The sequence below is a fragment of the Dendropsophus ebraccatus genome, chromosome 7, assembly GCF_027789765.1.
Source record: "Dendropsophus ebraccatus isolate aDenEbr1 chromosome 7, aDenEbr1.pat, whole genome shotgun sequence".
In the NCBI taxonomy this organism is placed as follows: Eukaryota; Metazoa; Chordata; class Amphibia; order Anura; family Hylidae; genus Dendropsophus; species Dendropsophus ebraccatus.
The window spans coordinates 75,491,026-75,508,199 of record NC_091460.1 but is presented as its reverse complement, the minus strand read 5'-3'; positions in this window follow the sequence as shown (position 1 = coordinate 75,508,199).

Below are 17,174 nucleotides of genomic sequence, written 5' to 3'. Positions count from 1 at the left end.
AAAAAAAGGTTCGATCTCCGGAGGCGACAAGCCTTTACCACGAGAACAGGGAATATGTGGAACAGCCTACCCCAGGATCTGGTCACAGTAAAAACAGTGGGGGCTTCAAAACAGGGCTAGACAAGTTCTTAGAGCAAAATAACATTAATGCTTATGTATACAACCTACCTATCATCCCTCCCTGTTCCCTGTATCAATCCCCTCCTTGTATATACCCCTTTCCTTCATCCATCCCCTCCTTGTATATCCCCCTTCCCTGCATCCATCCCCTCCTTGTATATACCCCTTCCCTTCATCCATCCCCTCCTTGTATATCCCTCTTCCCTGTATCCATCCCCTCCTTGTATATCCCCCTTCCCTGTATCCACCCCTCTCTTGTATATCCCCCTTCCCTGCATCCATCCCCCCATTGGTTGAACTTGATGGACATGTGTCTTTTTTCAACCATATTAACTATGTAACTATGTAAATCAGGGCCATATTTCTAAATAAAGCAGCCACATCATAACCACTATCCCCCTACCACTATAGAACACATTTACTATATAAGTAGTATGCAGGAGTCCTGCTTTTAGGTAGGTTGTTCTAATAGGTCATCATGTTCTCATACTTGAAATGTAGGTAGTTTTCTCTATAAGGAAGGCAGGTTCCCCCAGTAGGTAGGTAGCTTGTTTCCCCTATTGGGTAGATAAGTGACCCCACTAGGGGGGTAATGTCCCCAGTAGGTAGAGTAATTTCACCCTGTAGATAGTTTCTCCATGTAGGTAATTTCCCCCTGTAGATAGTTCCTCTAAGAAAGTAGGAGTCCCCAGTAGGCAATTTCCTCCATTAGGTATATGTCCACAGTAAGTGGTAACCCCCATTAGTTAGGTGCCCACTGTGTATAACTATCCCCATCAGGTAGGTGTCCCCCATTAAGTAGTTTCTCCCATTAAGGAAGTGCACCCAGTCTGTTTTTTCCTACATTAGGTAGGTACCTCCACAAGGTAGTTTCCTGGGTAAGGAAGGTGACCCAAATAGGCAGTTTAGTTTTCCTATGAAGTAGGTACCCTGATTATGTAGTTTTTCCCAAGAAGTAGGTCCCCAATATGGCAATATGGCTATAGGTGTAAAGATGCCTGCAGCCATAGGGGTGACTCACAAGAGTTAAAGCTCTCATGTGTTTGCAGTTGAACACAGTGTTTAGGCAAATAAAATAAAAATAAAAATCTTCTGCACTTCCATACCTAAAATAAATTTCCTGGCCACTTTGACTAATTCCTAGGGTACATAGGCATTGCTGTGCTCATGTGCAGAAGCACTGTTTGAATCTCCAAGGCTCTAATGCAAAGTCTGTGATGGGCCTTCCAAGTCTCCTATGTAATGGAGGTTCTATTGGAACTGGACCTTGTCAAGCGACTTCTGCACCCCTTTCCTTTTACCGCTGCCAACATGAATCAGAACCACAACACACAGGTGAGGAATATTACCCTTGGTATCATGTGCATTACCCCATTTTCTTTATTTTATGACTATGCATTTGTCATGTGGGCTACCTGAATTCCAGGTCACAGCAATTCTCAGGTGCCATTATAGCATGCATATGTGAATATTATGTGTGCATGTCGAACTTTGCCACAACCTCAGTTTAGTTGATCTGTGACTCCTGAGCTGCTGATGCCTTTGATCTCACATGTATTGCTTAGAGGTAGAGTGGAAGCTATTTGGATTTGAGATCCAAGGGCAGAGTGTACAGTATGTAAGACCACTGAGAAAATGTGTTGTAATTGTGGTCAGGTGTGTGCAGGTGTTGAGTACAGCCTGGCAACAGACATCTGAAAGTATTGTACTTTGCACTGAGAACATACTTTTATTTGTGTACTTGTTAGGTAAAGATATGTTTACCTTCATTCAGCAACACCTCCCAGTGGGGTCTGTCTGGTTGCCTAACTATCTACAGTAGGGTGGTCCTCTCATGTTACAAAAACAATATTCAACATTACAAAAGGACAAATTGACATTTTCTGGTTCTATAGGTGGAGCTACAAATAAAAAAGTCTATTAAATATTACACATATAAAGAGACTTCAGACAAAAAAAAATTGCTCAACAAAGTTTTGTAAGTTCATTCAGAAATATGATTAAGCGCTCTTCATGTGGCCGTGTTGTAGTTGCAGATAGAATCTAATTGATTCTTTCCACCATTACATTTTTCTTTGGGAACAGCTGTTCATCGCTTTATTACTTTTCCAATATGCTTTAACCTGATTCATTGCATTACTATACAGGAATTTATCACCTAGCACCTAATTATTTTCACATTTCAAGTTTGTTTTTAACCCCTTCAAGACCAAGCCTATTTGCACCTAAAAGACCAGGCTCATTTTTCAAAATCTGACCTATCTCACTTTATGCGCTTATAGCTCAGTGATGCTTTAACGTATGCTAGCGATTCTGAGATTGTTTTTTCATCACATATGGCACTTTATATTAGTGGCATAATTTGGTCAATACTTTGTGTGTTTTTTTTTTAAAAAAACATCAAAATATCATGAAAAATTGAAAAAATTAGCATTTTATGAACTTTGAAATTCTCTGCTTCTAAAAAAAGAAAGTTGTATTACATAAATTAGTTACTAAGTCACATTACCAATATGACCTGTTTATTCTGGCTTCATTTCATAAACATATTTTTCTTTTTTTAGGGTGTTACGGGGCTTAGAAATTTATCAGCAAATTACCCCATGTTCGTGAAAGTTTCCAAAACTGATTTTTTTAGAAACCAGTTCTTATTTTAAGTTGATTTAGGAGATTTATATACTGAAAACCCCCATAAGTGACCCCATTTTGGAAACTAGACACCTTAAAGAATTAATCTAGGGGTATAATGAGCATTTTAACCCTACAGGGGCTGGAGGAAAGTATTCACCATTAGGCCGTAAAAAAATGAAAAATTAAAATTTTCCAATAATATATACATTTAGATTAAAGTTTCTCATTTTCAAAAGGAACATGAGAGAAAAAGCACCCCAAAATTTGTAACACGGGTTCTCTTGAGTACTACGGTACCCCATATGTGGGCATAAACCACTGCATGGGCACACAGCGGGGCTCAGAAGGGAAGGAGCGCCAATTAGCTTTTCCATTGCAGATTTTGCTGAAGAAGTTTCCGAGCGCCAGGTGCATTTGCAGAGCCCCTGTAGTGTCAGCAGAGAGAAAAAAACCCATAAGTCACCCCATTTTGGAAAGTACACCCCTCAAAGAATTCATCGTCGGGTAGGATGAGCAATTTGACCCCACAGGTGTTAGAGGAAAGTATTCAAAATTAGACAGTAAAAATGAAAAACTCAAATTTTTTCCAATAATATGTTCGTTTAGTTTGAAATTTTTCAATTTCACGAGGAAAAAGAGAAAAAAAGTACCCGAAAATTTGTAACACAGGTTCTCCTGAGTAAAAAGGTACCTCATATGTGAGCATAAACCACTGCATGGGCACACAGCGGGGCTCAGAAGAAAAGGAGCGCCAATTAGCTTTTTCAATGCAGATTTTGCTGAAGAAGTTTCTGAGCGCCAGGTGTGTTTGCAGAGCCCCTGTAGTGCCAGCGGAGTAAAATCTCGCCATAAGTCACCCCATTTTGGAAAGTGCACCCCTCAAAGAATTCATTTTGGGGTGTGGTGAGCATTTTGACCCCACAGGTATTAGAGGAAAGTATTCAAAAGTAGACAGTAAAAATGAAAAACTCGAATTTTTCCAATAATATGTTCCTTTAGTTTGAAATTTCTCAATTTCACGAAGAACAAGAGAAAAAGGTACCCCAAAATCTGTAACACAGGTTCTCCTGAGTAGAACGGTACCCCATATGTGGGCATAAACCACTGTATGGGCACACAGCGGGGCTCAGAAGGGAAGGAGCGCCAATTAGCATTTTCTCTGCAGATTTTTCTGAAGAAGTTTCTGAGCACCAGGTGCGTTTGCAGAGCCCCTGTAATGTCTACAGAATAGAATCCCCCCAAAAGTCACCCCATTTCGGAAAGTACACCCCTCAAAGAATTCATCTTGGGGTAGGATGAGCATTTTGGCCCCACAGGTATTAGAGGAAAGTATTCAAAATTGGCCAGTAAAAATGAAAAACTTGAATTTTTCCAAAAATATGTTGGTTTAGTTTGAAATTTCTAAATTTCACAAGGAACAGGAGAAAAAATGTACCCCAAAATCTGTAACGCAGGTTCTCCTGAGTAGAACGGTACCCCATATGTGGGCATAAACCACTGTATGGGCACACAGCGGGGCTCAGAAGGGAAGGAGCGCCAATTAGCATTTTCTCTGCAGATTTTTCTGAAGAAGTTTCTGAGCACCAGGTGCGTTTGCAGAGCCCCTGTAATGTCTACAGAATAGAATCCCCCCAAAAGTCACCCCATTTCGGAAAGTACACCCCTCAAAGAATTCATCTTGGGGTAGGATGAGCATTTTGGCCCCACAGGTATTAGAGGAAAGTATTCAAAATTGGCCAGTAAAAATGAAAAACTTGAATTTTTCCAAAAATATGTTGGTTTAGTTTGAAATTTCTAAATTTCACAAGGAACAGGAGAAAAAATGTACCCCAAAATCTGTAACGCAGGTTCTCCTGAGTACAACGGTACCCCATATGTGGGCATAAACCACTGTATGGGCACACAGCAGGGCTCAGAAGAGAAGGAGCGCCAATTTGCTGGAGCAAAACCGCAGCTAGTAAAAGTTATTAGAATAGCGCAGTTACTAAAATACAATAAAAAAAATTAGATTACAGGTAATGTGGGGTGGTTACGGACAGTCTGGGGTGGTTCCGGGTAATCTAGAGGTGGTTACGGGCAGTCTGAGGTGGTTACGGGCAGTCTGGGGTGGTTACGGGTAATCTGGGGTGGTTACGGGCAGTCTGAGGTGGTTACGGGTAATCTGGGGTGGTTACGGATAATCTGGGGTGGATACGGATAATCTGGGGTGGATACGGTCAACATGGGGTGGTCACAGGCAACCTGCTGTGGTTACGACAACCTGGGGTGGTTACAGGCAACCTGGTGTGGTTAGAGGCAACCTGGGGTGGTTACAGGCAACCTGGGGTGGTTACGGGCAAAGTGGGGTGAATACGGACAACCTGCTGTGGTTACAGACAATCTGGTATGGTTACAGGCAACCTGCTGTGGTTACGGACAATCTGGGGTGGTTGCGGACAATCTGGGGTGGTTGTGGACAATCTGGGGTGGTTACGGACAATCTGGGGTGGTTGCGGACAATCTGGGGTGGTTACGGACAATCTGAGGTGGTTACGGACAATCTGGGGTGGTTACGGGCAACCTGGGGTGGTTACGGGCAACCTGCTGTGGTTACAGACAATCTAGGGTGGTAACAGGCAACCTGCTGTGGTTACAGGCAACGTGGGGTGGTTACGGACAATCTGGGGTGGTTACGGACAATCTGGGGTGGTTACAGACAATCTGGGGTGGTTACAGGCAACTTGCTGTGGTTACGGATAAACTGAAGTGCTAATAGGTAATCAGAGGTGGGTACTTGTAATCTGGCGTGGTTACGGGCAATCTGGAGGGGGTCACTGGCAATTTGGGGTGGTTAGAGGCAAGGTGCAGTGTTCAGAGGCAAGGTGCGGTGGTCAGATGCAAGGTGCGGTGGTCATAGGCGACGTGCGGTGGTCATAGGCGACGTGCGGTGGTCAAAGGCGACGTGCGGTGGTCAGAGGCGACGTGCGGTGGTCAGAGGCGACGTGCGGTGGTCAGAGGCAAGGTGCGGTGGTCAGAGGCAACCTGCGGTGGTTGCGTGCAATCTGGGGGGTTACATGTAATCTGGCATGATTACGGGCAACCTGGGGTGGTTACGGGCAACCTGGGGGGGTTACAGACAATCTAGAATTGTTACGGATAGAGTGAAGTGCTTATAGCTAATCTGGGGTGGTTACATGTAATTTGGGGTGGTTACAGGCAATCTGGGGTGATTACGGACAATCTGGAGGGGGTCACTGGCAAAGTGCGGTGGTTACTGGCAACGTGCGGTGGTTACGGGCAACGTGCGGTGGTTACGGGCAACGTGCGGTGGTTATGGGCAACGTGCGGTGGTTACGGGTAATCTGGGGGGTTACGTGCAATCTGCCGTGATTACGGACAACCTGGGGTGGTTATGGGCAACGTGCGGTGGTTACGGGCAACCTGCGGTGGTTACGGGTAATCTGGGGGGGGTTAGGGGTAATTTGGGAGTAAACTGCAATTATTACTATAATAAAAAGTGTGTGTTTTATTTTTTTGTATGTTTGTCACTTTTTGTACTTTATACATTCATGTTCACTGTATTACTATGATTACTGTGATATTTTCTATCACAGTAATCATAGTTCAGTGACAGAGACCAAATTGGTCTCTGTCACTTTAAATTTTCAGAGCTTGGCTGGTTGTGGAGCGCATGCGCACTTCATAACCAGCCAGGACACGGAAGAGGAAGGAGCTCCAGGAGCAGGTGAGTATATGGGGAAGGGGGGGGGGGTGACTGGGGGACGGGGGTGACAGGGGGGGTGGGGGGCGACTTGGGGGGTGGGGGGGACATCACTTTTTATCCCCTGTCACCAATCATTCATGGTGACAGGGGATAAAAAGTGCCGGCGGCACATGGCACAAGCGATCAGCGGTATATAGTATATACCGCTGATCGCTTGTACTGGGACCCCACAGGGGGGGTCCCGATGACTGCCCCATGCTCTCCGCTACCTCCGGCTTTCATTCATTTTTCTTTTTTGATCACTGTGAACAGACATTAGTCTGTTCACAGTGATCACGGCGGCCATCTTGGATCCGATGGCCGCCGCGGGAGGGGGGGTTAGTGACTGGGGGGAGATGAAATACAGCGGCGGCACCGGCCCATTAGTGACCGCCGTTTCGGCGGTCACTAAGGGGTTAATGGGGGTCAGCTGCGGGATCGCAGCTGATCCTCATTATCTCCGGTGCTGTACACAGATGAGAGCGGGATCGCTGTCCCTGCAGCGATCCCGTTCTCATCACAAAGCCCCTGTCAGTCAGGAACGTATATGTACATTCCTACTGCACGGGGCATGTGCAATAGGAACGTATATATACAGATGGCTGACGTGAAGGGGTTAACATACAACATTCTGTCATGTTCATATTTTTACAATGAAAACCAAAAATAAATTATACATAGAAAAAAGTCAGTGACCCAGCCAGAGGCAGTATTACTAGCTCACACCTCTGCTCTGCAGAATATTTCCAGTATTGCCCCATTATTTTATGGATGAGACTAATCAATATAACACTATTAACTACACTGTGTTCCAAATTATTATGCAAATAATCTTTTCTCATGTTTTCCAAAATTACCTATATGAATTGCAGTCATTGTATTTTTCCAGTCATCAACTATTCGAGTATAATTGAAAGGTTTTTGAGCAAACTGCCTATGATAACAATATATTTTAAAACAAAAATAACACTTAAAATGCATGTACAAAATTATTATGCACAGCAGAGTTTTCAACCTTTTCATTTTTATTAAGAACAAAAAAAATGGTCATTTGTGACATTATAAGAATTAGCGGATTATTACAAACTGAAATCAGTTTTCAAGTCAAAAATTTATTCTAGGTGATGTTACATTTGCACATAGGACCCCTTGTTCGAAAGGTCAGTTTTTGGATGGTTTCTGCTTCAATTGTTTTGCATGAGGACAGAATACCCTCCCAGAGCTGTTGTTTAGATGTAAACTGCCTCCCTCCATCATAAACACTCATTCTGATGATGCTCCAGAGGTTCTCAATGGGGTTGCGGTCAGGGGAGCATGGGGGCCACACCATAAGTTTGTCCCCTTTTATGCCTGTAGCAGCCAGAGATGCAAATGTGTTATTTGCAGCATGAGACGGTGCATTATCATGCATGAAAATGATCTTGCTGCAGAATCCACTGTTCTTCTTCTTGAACCATGGCAGCAAGTGCTGTTTGAGAAACTTCACATACAGTACATTATGGAGTTCCTCTTTACCCCTTCAGGGATCCTAAAGGGGCCGACAATCTCTCTCATCATAATTCCAGCCCAAAACATTTCTCCACCTCTTTCTTGTTGGCGTCGTAGCCCTGCTTGCATGGGGTGTCCATCAACCAGCCATCCTCCACTCCATCTATCTGGACCATCGAGCATTGCACTCATCAGTGAACAAAACCGTTTTGAAGTCAGACTTCATGTATTGTTTGGCCCACTGGAGAAGTTTCTGCTTGTGTGCAGTGGATAGAGGAGGTCAACAGGATGGCTTACACAAAGCTGTAATCCTCTGCGGGACCCTGCATCTTGTTGTTTGGGGGACACTGGAGGCACCAGCAGCTTCAAAAACTTGTCTGCTGCTATCATAAGGCATTTTTGCAGCTACTCTTTTACCCTGACGTAATTGCCTGTTGGAAAGAGTCCTCGATTTTCCTTTATCCGCACGCACATGTGTGTGCTGGGAATCAGCGACATACTTCTTGATTGTGCAATGATCACAATGAAGTGTCTTGGCATTGTTGATTGTAGTCATGCCTTGACCTAAACACTCCACAATTTGTTGCTTCTCAGCATCTGACACCTTTTTCTTTCCCCTTTTGACTCAAAATGTAGGCTACCTAATAATGTGGGACATCAAGTAGTCTTGCCTTTAATTGGACACACCTGCCAAACTGTCAACTGTCACTCCTAAACACTTTTTTTGCAATAATTTGGAACATAGTGTATACACACTTTTTATAACAATGAGTACATTGCTGTTTAAACTACAAAATTGTTTTACTGTACTGCACCAAAAAGTACCTGCAAACTTCATGTGGCATATTCTCTGTAACTACTCTTAAAGGGGTACTGCAGAGATTTTTTTAATCAATACATTTCTTGAACCCCTTAACCCCTTAGCGACCCATGACGTATCTGATACGTCATGGTGGCGCAGGGGGTGTTCAGAGCGGGGTCCCGCCGGGACCCCGCTCTGAACGGCACCGTTCCCGGCTGCAATCTGCAGCCGGGCAGTGCCTCTATTAGCCGGCGCGGGTCCCGTTGCCGCGCCGGCTAATTAAGCCCTTCAATGCAGCTGTCAAACCTGACAGCTGCATTGAAGTGCTTTATGCACACTATCCCTGGTGTCTAGTGGCACGGATCTCCCCCCCGCGATGCGATCGCGGGGGGGAGATCCGTTCTTCTGCCCGTGCCGGGCCTCAGCGTCGGAATGACGCTGATCCCGGCTCGGCAATAGATTGCTGTGGCCTGCAGCAGGCCATAGCAATCTATGACCGATCTAATGGATCTTTGCTGTGTATATACACAGCATTGATCTCTATGAGAGATCAGGGCTATGTACATACAAGCACCCCAGGGGGGCTTCTAGTGTATGTAAAAAAAAAGTAAAAAAGTGTTTTTATTAATAAAAAATCCCCTCCCCTAATAAAAGTCCAAATCACCCCCCTTTTCCCATTTTATAAATATAAATTAATAAATAAATAAATTAATAAACATATTTAGTATCGCTGCACACGTAATTGCCCGAACTATTAATTAATCACATTCCTGATCTCGTACGGTAAACGGCGTAAGCGCAAAAAAATCCCAAAGTGCAAAATTGCGCATTTTTGGTTGCATCAAATCCAGAAAAAATGTAATAAAAAGCGATCAAAAAGTCGTATATGCGCAATCAAGGTACCGGTAGAAAGAACGCATCATGGCGCAAAAACTGACACCTCACACAGCCCCATAGACCAAAGGATAAAAGTGCTATAAGCCTGGGAATGGAGCGATTTTAAGTGACATATATTTGTTAACAATGGTTTGAATTTTTTTTATCATAGTAATCGTAACGACTTGAGGAACATGCATAACAAGTCAGTTTTACCATAGGGCGAACGGCGTAAATGCAAAACTCCCCGAAATCAAAACAAATTCGTTTTTTTTTTCAATTTGACAGCGCAAATGATTTTTTTCCGGTTTCACAACATATTTTATGGAAAAATTATGCCTGTAATTGCAAAGTACAATTGGTTTCGCAAAAAATAAGCACTCATATAAGTCTCTAGGTGAAAAAATGCAAGCGCTATGGACTTTTAAACATAAAATGGAAAAAGCAAAAGCGCAAAAACGAAAATTGGCTTTGACCTTAAGGGGTTAAAGACAATCTTCTATGTTTCCATATAACTTTGGGTTTGAGTTTTTTGGTTATAAGTAAAGATGAGCCAATAGTGAAATATTTGAAAGTCCGAAATTTGATTCAATAGACGGGGATGTTTGACTATTTGATCGAATATCGAACCCCATTGAAGTCTATGTGAGAAAAATGCTCGACACTTGGAAATCAAAATTCGATGAATTGAAGGTCACCAATTCTTTTACGCCCGTAAGCTACGTAAGCTTCCCGAGCGGTATACATAGCGATCTGACAGCGGTATTTTACTGGGATATCTTCGGCTAGCCCCGGACACCCCACTGAACCTTTTGGATCGGCAAAACAAAGTGGAAAAAATCACCACTCCGTACGGGACCGCATGTTACGCTACGGGCGTAAGTTACAGCATTTCCGTCCTGAAACAATGGGCTGGTTCATTTTTTACGGCGCCGCATACGATCCGGGCTTACGTTCGTACGTAGTGTGAACTGTGCAGCCGTAGATTGTATACTTTCCATACTGAACAATCTGGCCCCCAGGGGACCCTTACTTAACCCCCTGGGGGCCAGATTGTTCAGTATGGCCCCCAAAGGGTGAAAGGGGATGCAAAGCATCCTCCCTTAATCCCTTGGGTGCCACACTGTAAGCAGCAATCTGTAAAGATGCTGAATACTGTAAGGTGCAGAACACTGCTCACAATGATGGGTGTTGTGCTCCTGTTTCTGTGTTTTTTGTCTGTTTCCTTTTTGTTTTTCAGATATCGGTATCCTGTGGATTATGGCAGATTCTGTGGACTATGTCGATGACCAGCGGTTGTTGGGATCTTTTTTTTTTATAAAATGGTCACCAAGGGGTGTGGGGGTGTTTTTATTAAAAAAAAATAAAAAATTAAATTTGATTTTGTCTTGTCTTTATTTCTTTACTATACAGACTTAGTAGTGGAAGCCGTCTTATAGACAGAATCTCTTACTAAGTCGGGGCTTAGTAATAGATTCACTAAACCCCTCCCATTATTACTCCAGTACCCAATGCCACCAGATGTACTTGGAAGAGCCAGGTGCCAGTGGTCCTGGAGCGTCAAAATTGGCACTCCTGGACTGGGCGGCAGCAGGCTGGTAACATTAGGCTGGGGAGGGCCAAGGTAAATGGCCCTTCCCACCTTGGTTTTTAATCCGGCTGGTTATGAAAATAGGGGGGACCCTATGGGTTTTTTTTTTTTTTAAATAAATAATTTTAAAAAAAAAAACGCCTAGGGTTCCCCCGTTTTTCATAACCAGCTTTCCCAGTTGCATTCCAGAGCGTAGACTTTATTAAAACAGCTAAACAATTATAATAATAATAAAATTAATTTAGATCCGAATATTCGATCACATATTCAATCAAACACGAATCTTTCGAACAGTGCAGTATTCGATCAAATAGCTATTCAATTGAGTACTGTTCGCTCATCTCTCGTTAAAAGGGGTTTCCAGGACTTTTATGCTGATACCAGATGCGTTACCACTGATCAGGTAATCAGAATCCCTTTTGATTTGATATAGATGGCCTTTTGTTATGTGTCTGACACACAGAAGGTGGTTCAGACATAGTGGGAATATCTGCTAACACTCATTTTATTAAGTATGGTTTTATTTGACACATCTGGTGCATCTTTAGGCTATGTTCACATACTGTAATTTATATAAAAAGAATGGCTGTTGTTTTCAATTAAAACAACAGCTAATCATTTCATAATGCAATGATTTGCATTGAAGTCAATGCAAACAACGGCTATTGTTTCACACAATGTATTGAACAACGTCCATAGGGGTTTTTGCCTTTCTCTGGATCAACACAGTAGGGTTTCTGTAGGTTGAAATTGATGGACTCTTGTCTTCTTTCAACCTTATTAACTATGTTACTATGTCCGCTGTTTGGCCACGGCAGTCAACATACTGTTCATGTCTTTTTTTCTGGCCGTTGTCCATAGACTTAAGAGGATTTTTATGACTAAAGTATGGCCATTGTTTATACGTAGTGGAAACATAGCCAAAACATTCTAAGTTAAGGCTCAAAAACAAAAAAAGGGCAGTTCCTTTCTTTTTTGTGCCGCATGAAACCATCACTAGCATTGTATTTTGATGTGTCAGGTCTGTGTTATTGCCATTTAGCACATTTGTAATGATCAAAGAGCTGGACTAACCATGATCTTCATAGCATCAGGCAAAACATTCAAAACTTTAGGAGCGCTTATGTATTATTCACTTTCATTTAAGGATGGCTTCTCTGAGCTGTTGCCACCTAAAGTAGCTTATATATTGTAGACATATTACTCATTTTTGTAAAATATGTTTCATAGCTATATCTCAAAAGTAGGTTAATATATATAATGTTAGGGGAAGAGGACAATATACAGATAAATGGGAGAAGGAATGAGGCAATAAGCCTTAGCCAATGTATATATGCCCAGAACAGCAAACTCTGTCTTCAGATGAAGGTAAAGCAAGGTAGCACTCTTCCAGAAGGAAGAAAACTTACTCTCTAGTGCCACCTGTTGGAGATAACTGCCATGTTAGTCAATACTGATTAACAAAAAAGCCTAAAAACATGATCAGATCCCCTTAAAAAAGAATAGCATCCATCTGCCATGGTCCCTTTAAGGGGATTTTGCTATGGCTTATTATTCTTCTGTTATGGATCAGGTATTGATTTGAAGGGTAGCTTCCTCTAGAGAGAGCCAGCTTTCTTCCCTCTCTAGAAATACCTATTTTCCCAGGGAGCACTGCATGGCTTATAGGACTCCCTACACTGGTTTGGCACTCTCCACAGGAGGACACACTAAGTCCAGGTGAAGAAAAACCTGGCTACAATGGATAAGCTACAATGTCATAAACCTCAGTGTTATACCTTCGTGTTATAAAACATATATTAGGAAATTGCACACCATGGAACTCATATATCTGCTTGTTTGCTACACCATACACCATACACAATCTGACCATCGGCACTGACAGTCTTTACAGGTTTATACAGTTTTTATAGTAAATAGACACATGGGAATTATCTGTACATTACCATTCACTACTGTCTGCTGCTTGATTATATATAGTTGTATTTTTATATGTAGGAATACACGTAATGGTGGAACGGTGGGAGTGTTTCCATTTTCCAGACCTGAGACAAAAGAATCAGTAGGAAGCATACAGTAATACACATCTATGGAGCTGGTGCCACCTGCTGGCCATGTGTGATCTGTTACATGTCTTATAGACTAAGTATTTGCAATCTAGTAAACAATACCTTGATTTGCTGCAGGAAAATGGTTGGAATTATCAGAAAAAAAAACAACAATATTTTAGGCTTCTAGTCGCCTATATTCTTAAAAAAATCCTTTGTTTTACAAATTTTTCAATGAACAGAGCTCTAAATATGCTGCAAATATTGTCCACAGTAGCATCGATGTTTGTATCTCCAATGGGTTCTTGTCTAACAGATTAAGGCCATGTTCCCACGCTGTGCGAAATACAGCTGTTTAAAATTATCTACGGCCAGAATTAATGATCATGTTTGTTAATTCCAGCCGTAGATAATGTTAAACAGTTATTCATGCGTTACTCATTGTTTATACACCATCTGAACACAGTCTTAAACATGAAGCACAAATGATACCATTGACTTTATCTTAAAAATAAACACTAGTGTTATTAGTTTACCAGCATAGAATTGTGTAATAGACCGCCTATTCTGCACACCATATATTATAGAAATTTGAGTGGATGAAAGCTCTTTCCAATATTTTCTGTAAAATCTAGTGGTGACCACAATTATCGGGAATCTTGAATGCCAGTATCTAGAAGCCTTCTAACTAGACACTAGCACTAACACTTTCCTGATACTTGTACACCAATTCGGTCAGCAGCAGGCTGTTACCACCATGTCTAAAAGCAGTCTTAGGGCCCTATTACACTAAGCAATTATCAACCGTACTTGGCCGATTATCGGCCGAAAATCATTTGGTGTAATAGATCATGTTGGCTGATCATGCACTATGTTGGCTGATCGTTGTCTTTCAACATGTTAAATCAAAATGATCATGACAGCGAAGGTCTCCTGCTCGGTGTAATAGGAGTGGCAGCAGCAGACTGACGTTCTCCTCAATGGGCTACCTAGATGATCTAATGGTGAACGATACCTGTTGGAGCTGAAATGGTTATTACATTAGTTATAAAACAACTTCTCCCAGAATCAGATACATCTGTGCACATAGCTATACACTATGAACATCAGGTGGCAATATACTGGGCAAGTAAATGGTGTTGGTCATTTAACAGTTTGTAAATAGCATTGTTCATTTTTTATGATCTATACAGTGGATATAATATTTAATGGTGGGGAAATCACATTGGTATTCTTTTTGCCTGTACTTCACATATAATTTATGAGCCTATTCTCTGCAAGCAGTGCTATCTTCCTTCCTTTAGCATGCATATGATCTATGCTGTCTGAATAGGGCTACCTTGAATTCTTGTTATGCTAATGAAAATAAAGCACATTTCACATGCCAGGGTCAGGTAGGGGTGATATTCATCTAGTAATACTCCATACAAGGTAATTTAGTGTGCAATATTATAATCCTGCAATGCTGCCTTATCCCACATATAGTATAGCACATCAACTAATCTCATAATAAAAGCTGATCACAACAGATAATACTTACGCATCATCTGATCCCTGTAATGCAAAGTCTCTAAATGAGACATCTCTTCCCATTTCATAATACAAGTTCTCTTTGAAGCCAGTAGCGGCAGATACATTTATAGCCATTGATGTTCCATTTGAAAGCACTATCGGTATAGCCTGTAATAGAGTCAGCTGGGGAATTTATCATGGCGCAGTACAATGACAGTTGTTTTACTGATAAGCACTTCACTTCAAACTTTATATTGACATATGGAGATTAATGGCGCAGAATGGAGTCACTCTACAAACTGCCTATAGTGACTTCAGTTCTAATTTTATTCACGTCAGATCCAACTAAGGAGACTGGGATTGGGAGTTATGCTGGGAGTAAATGTTAGCAAACCTGGATTAAATATGATATTCTAAATGTTAGTGCATATAATTTATTAATATACTATTGACATGGCCTGGGCTGCTGAGATGTTATGCAGCAGGTTGGTGTTTGGCGTTTTGTGACTGGTTCACTTGTAATAGTATCCAGTAGAGGTTTTATCACAACCCCCTCCCCCCCCCCCCAACACATGGGTACTGGCACTTGTAGGGGTAGCACAATGCAAGTGTGAATGTGCAGGTGCAGTGAGTAGAGTCCAGTGCTAAGACAAAGGTGACTTTCACTTAGGAACTTCAGTGCAATACAGGGCTTATTAACACACCACTTAACAGCTGCAGGTACAGATGATAGTGCTGCAAGTAGTGACTTGAAGAAGGTGTTAGTAGAAGTGTAGCTTATCTTGAGGAAGGAATAGTTGAGCTTAGAAAAAAAAATGTAGCTTGACTGAGGAGGGGGGGGGGGGGGGGTGTCTAATGTAGAAGTACTCTGCCAGGATTGTGTTGAGAGTAGTACTTAGTGTGCAGAAGAGGATACTCGTACTGACGTGTACAGAAGACTGCCTTTTGCCCAACCAAATCAGAGGGTGCCAGGTTGGGTAGTACGAGCCCCAGGCCTACACAACTAGATGTAGCTAACCCCTTTAGATTTCCCAAAGGAGCCGTGCGTAGATCAGTAGGATACATCAGCTTTTTGTCCTACTTGGGATCCTGGGCAGTGGACAGTTACCCCTCCTGTGTGTTTATTACTGCATCTCAACTAAAGTATCTTGGAGAAGAAAAACAGAAGCTCTGTCTAAGTCTCTCAATATTACAATATTTTTCTAAGCACCTGTTTATTCACTCCACCACATATAACTATGCATTATGGGAGGAGATTCCAACAGTCTCCATAGCACCCAGAGCCATAGAATTTCATAAGGCTAGGTCTCATACTGGAGACTGGTACAATGTTTATAGAGAGATAAGCTCCATCTCCTTAGCTTAGTTATGCATGGCAGGGAGAATTAGCTATAAAAACATATTCTCGTGCTGAATTTAAAAGTAAATTATATTAGAAAAATGCATAACGGACGTTCACTCTTCAGTAGGTGCATTATGCTGCACAAAGCAGCCCCCTTGTCTAGTAGTTAGGCCCAGGGACCACCAGTACACTAGTTATGATAAGTGTACTGGTGGTCTACATACAGTACCACCAGAACAGAGGAGTTAGCCTGTTCACACATTTAGGCTTACATGACAGTTTAGTCACATTGTTAACGATGTCCGTGCAGCCCCTGCCCTAAACTGTTATAGATTACCTCTCCACGCTCCCGGTCTTCTCTTGTCCTCGGCTTTCACTCCCGGTGTCTGAGCTGACAGGCTGCTCAGCCAGTAACTGTCCGGAACCACTAAGAGTGAAAGCAGAAGGCAGGAGAAGACCGGGAGCGTGGAAAGGTAATGTATAACAATTTGTTCAGTCATTAGCCATCGGCCGTACATCCCTATTACACGTAACAATGTGCGGTCAGTGGCCAATCATTTTGGGTCCTGACCTAAAGACACGATCAGCCGATGACGTTTTTTCTATTACACAAGCGATAATCAGGCGAATCGGCCTGATTCGCCTAATTATTAGACTTGCCTCCTCACTTGGCAGATAGATTTGCACACCTCCCAGATGGCTGTGCAGTGGTCAGAACTAGAGATGAGCGAATTTACAGTACAAATGAAGCGAATCGCTTTATTAGCTCGGTAATCTGCTTTTCTGCCTGCTGTTGAAGTCCATGCTGCAGAAGTTTCCCAGGACTGGATCCAGCATTTTCAGACACCCGGGGTGGAGCAGCATGGACTTTAACAGCAGGCAGATAAGGAGATAGGCGAGCTAATGAAGCGATTTGCTTCGTTTTGTCTTGCATTTTTCTGGCCCAAAAATGCTAGAAAAAATGCCAGTGTGGCATACAGTGTTTTTTCATGCATTTTTTTCTGCAGTTTTTGACTTTATGT